This window comes from Mustela nivalis (genome assembly GCF_964662115.1).
Source record: "Mustela nivalis genome assembly, chromosome: 1".
NCBI classification, from domain to species: Eukaryota; Metazoa; Chordata; class Mammalia; order Carnivora; family Mustelidae; genus Mustela; species Mustela nivalis.
The window spans coordinates 96110432-96114755 of record NC_139020.1 but is presented as its reverse complement, the minus strand read 5'-3'; the positions used below and the strand labels follow the sequence as shown (position 1 = coordinate 96114755).

Here is a 4324-nt window from a genome sequence, read left to right as displayed (position 1 = left end):
AAAAATATGACCAATTTGAAGGTTTAGTAATTTAAGAATTTATTACCTTTTTATTTCTTACACACTGCTCAAAAGAATCACTAAGATCAAGCATCCTTAAATTCAAAAGATTACTGATATTTGGGAATGTATATAAAACAATTTGCAACAAGGACATCATTGCAACTATGATTTGAAAAGAATAGCATTATCAGAAGAAATCAATATTCAGTTTTATTAAATCTTGAAATACATATGCATATATGTATATGTGTGCATGTGTATATTCCTAGAAATCAAAACTGAGACAAAGTTGAATAGTAATCTTTTTTTTTTAATTTCATCTTTCTTTTTATTCTCAAAATATGGGAATACAAAAGTCCTAGGGGTATTAGACTGTGATGGCCCTTACGGGGGGCTCTCCTGCTTTGGAGGAGTCAGAACTGAGTCCCCAGGAATGTGAATGCATTACATCAGAAGGACAGCAGTAGCTACTGTGCCAAGTTCAACAGCCCAAGTCACACCCCCGCCATAGACACAGCAACGGCTGGGCTCTAGCTCCTGAAGAAGGAGGTAGGGAACTGATAAATGATTTGAGGTAACAATAAAAAATGCCTGTGCAGAATGGTCTGGTGGGAGAAATGGTGAAGGTGAAGGACAGGGATCTTCCTCTCCTTTCTCCTACTACTGAAGGGCAGAGGCACGTGACCCCCAGCAAGCCACCAAAGTAGACAGCAGCTACTTGGATCCCATTAGGGAAAGGCCAGATCACTCCAGCTCACAGGCTTTGGCAGGTGGTGGGATACTGGCCATAAGAACAGAGACCAACTGTTCCAACTTTTCTGCAGCTTGTCTTCCAGCCTCCAGTACTTCCTCATGATTGGCCTTCTCCTTGGTTTCATAATCCAAGACGACTTTGTTAGTGATGAGGGAGAAGCCAAAGACTCAAAGTCCACAGTGCCTTGCAACTATAACTTCTGGAACTGTGCTCATGCCAACAGCACCTGCCCCCAGCTTCTGCAGCAGCCAACACTCTGCCACAGTCTCAAAGGAGGGGCCTGCCAGCATCACATAGGTGCCTTCCTTTAGCTCTCTCTGCTCCCCCATCTGTTTCCAGGCACTGTGAGCCTTCTGTCTCATATCCCGGTCATAGGCATTGGACATGGCAGGGAAACGAAGTCCAAACCTTTCATCATTGGTCCCCATAAGAGGATTCACACCACTGAAGCCAGGTAAGTTGATGTGATCACGGATCAGCATGATATCTCTGACCTCAAACTCAGGGTTGAGTCCTCCAGCTGCATTGGTGACCACTAGGGTGTCCACACCCATAAGGTAGAAGACCCTCACTGGGAATGTCACCGTCCAGATCGAGTAGCCTTCGTACATGTGGAATCTTCCCTGCATCACCACACAGGCCTTGCCATTCAAGAATCCAAACACCAGTCGACCAGCATGACCTGGTACTGTACTTTGGGGAAAGTTTGGAATCTTGCTGTAGTCAAAGCTTTGGGTCTCCGTTAATTTATTGGCCAGATTCCCTAGCCCAGAGCCACAGATAATCGCCACTTGAGGTCGGTGCTTGGTTTAGCACAGAAGCCATTTACTCGTTTCCTGATAATCATCATATGTAAATCGCTTCTCCATGGCGCCGCCGCCGCCACCGCCCTGTGGAAGAGACCGCCCTTGGCCTCTCGGATGCAGTCCGCTGAGCTGCTCCACGTAGCACTGAGCTGTACCGGCCCAAATAGTAATCTTTTTATTAAAAAAATTGAGAGGGAGAGAGGGAGCCCACCAGCAGGTGGGGAAGGAGCAGAGGGAGAGAATCTCAAGACGTCACTGCACTGAGCATAGAGCCCATCCAGGTGCTCAATCCCACAACCCTGAGGATCACAGCATGAGCCCAAAACAAGAGTCTGACACTTAACTGACTACACCACCCAGGTGCCTCAGTAGTTCTCTATTTTTAACATAGTAGATTGTGAACATTTCCTGTCAAACTAATCTTATAAAATATTTGTAAAAGTTTTCTAATGCCCAACATATGGATGTGCTATAAATTAACTGTTCCATTATACTTGGATATTCTTCAAATATATTTTTCAATGAACATTATAAATTGTGTATTTTCTGATTAGGTTAAGAGAAAAAATTTTAAACTACTTGGGTTTTTTTTTTCCTCCCCCTCCCATATTTTATGTATGTGACATCATGCTTTATATCTTTTTATTTTGTAAACCTCTTGACATCATGCTTTATATCTTTTTATTTTGTAAACCTCTTGACCAATTTTTTCTTAAGATTTTTATTTATATGACAAAGAGAGAGAGAGAGTGAGAGAGACAGCACAAGCAGGGGGAGCAGCAGGGAGAAGGAGAAAAAGGCTGCCCGCAGAGCAGAGAGCCCAATGTGGGTCTGGATGCCAGGACCCCGGGATCATGACCTGAGCCAAAGGCAAATGCTTAACAGGCTGAGCCACTCAGGTGCCCTGCTGATTTTTATACATACAGTTTATTTCACTACTTTTGTGCTTTAACATTCATACTGGTTGTATACGTGATTAAGCTACTATTATGTTTGTATGTACAGTGAAGTTTTTTCTTAATTTTCTTATTCCTGATTACTCTCTTTTCTTTCCAAACAGTTTCCCTTAAGTTTTCTTGTAAGGCTGGTTTAGTGGTTATAAATACTCTATCCCAAAAGGCTGTCATTCAAAGTTAGAGACAGAGTTTCTCAAACAAAAGTTAAAGTAGTTCACCACTGAATCGGAGCCTTTAAAATTAAAACAGAATAGTTTCTTTTTTTTTTTTTTAAAGATTTTATTTATTTATTTGAGAGAGAGATCACAGTAGACAGAGAGGCAGGCAGAGAGAGAGAGAGGGAAGCAGGCTCCCCGCCAAGCAGAGAGCCCGATGCGGGACTCGCTCCTAGGACCCTGAGATCATGACCTGAGCCGAAGGCAGCGGCTTAACCCACTGAGCCACCCAGGCGCCCAAAACAGAATAGTTTCAAGATAAAAAAGTAACACTTGCATTTTAATATCTCGCTGTTTTCAGTGACAATATTTACATTATCGACAGTAAGAGGAAAGATCCTAAGATTTTGCCATTACATCACAGAAACTTATGGCAATAGAGTTCTGAGGATACTATCTAGATCATTCTATCTATGATTATTTACTTCTTCAGATCCCACATAAAAATACCATCAATATTTAGGAAGTATAACATTTACTAAAGAGACTGCAAAAATATAATATTCCTTGGTATACACAACATCAATGTGCACATCAAATTCTAACAGTGTTTCAAATAAACTACTGAATTTCAAATAATCCATTTAATTTAAAAGAACCTTACTTAATAACTTCTAAAATAAGGAGATAGCCCCCCCCAAAAAAATGCTTGATAACTAGGCATTTTCAAAGCCACAGAAGAAGTATGATATTTGCCTTTTAGAGCGTGCACTCGAGGTAACTATCACTCAGAAATTAACAATTCAGGCTGTGGCATGGGATCCACGTAATCCAATCCACGTGATGCCAATGATTTTATTTTTGACCTTCAAAGTTCTCATGAAGTGAAACATACACTGGACATAGAATCAGAGACTCTTTAACATAAAATATAGAAATTTAAGTGTTTACATGTTCAAAATGTTACTGAAATTTGGGACTACACATAAAATATGCAGCAAAGTCATTTTTGTCAATAGTGTTTAAAATCGTATCAATAGGGGAAATGAAGTCTAATTTTATAAAATACTGATAAGAACCTGAAGTGATTATAATCCCAAATAAAAACATAAAATAACACTGAAATTCTCCAACATCTTGAAACATTGTAAATACTGTCAAATTTAAGTTGATAGCACATCAAGAAAAATGGTAAAATTGTAATGAGTAAAAAGAAAAACTAATCATATATAAAGATTTATTTCTAATAATTAAAAAGTGAAGAGCACAACAACTTTTCTACTTATTTTTCATTTTCTACTTATTGGCCCAGGTTGGCCTATTATCCCACAGACCAAAGGAAATAACTGCCACTAGAAAGAGAAGATGAGGGGCGCCTGGGTGGCTCAGTGGGTTAAGCCACTGCCTTCGGCTCAGGTCATGATCTCAGGGTCCTGGGATCGAGTCCCGCATCGGGCTCTCTGCTCAGCAGGGAGCCTGCTTCCCTCTCTGTCTCTTTGCCTGCCTCTCCATCTACTTGTGATTTCTGTCAAATAAATAAATAAAATCTTTAAAAAAAAAAAAAAGAAAGAGAAGATGAAAGCCTTGCACTCTGCAGTTATGATGTGAAAACTAACATGACTACCATCCACAAGTAAATCATGAAATATT

The 4324-nt window shown here is 40.3% G+C and overlaps 1 pseudogene across 1 annotated transcript; it reads right to left on the bottom strand.

Moving 5' to 3' along the window:
- Positions 1-305: 305 nt before the first annotated feature.
- LOC309844397 (purine nucleoside phosphorylase pseudogene) lies at positions 306-1690 on the bottom strand (annotated as a pseudogene). The gene has a single exon. The product of its transcript is annotated as a purine nucleoside phosphorylase pseudogene (transcript).
- Positions 1691-4324: the final 2634 nt, after the last annotated feature.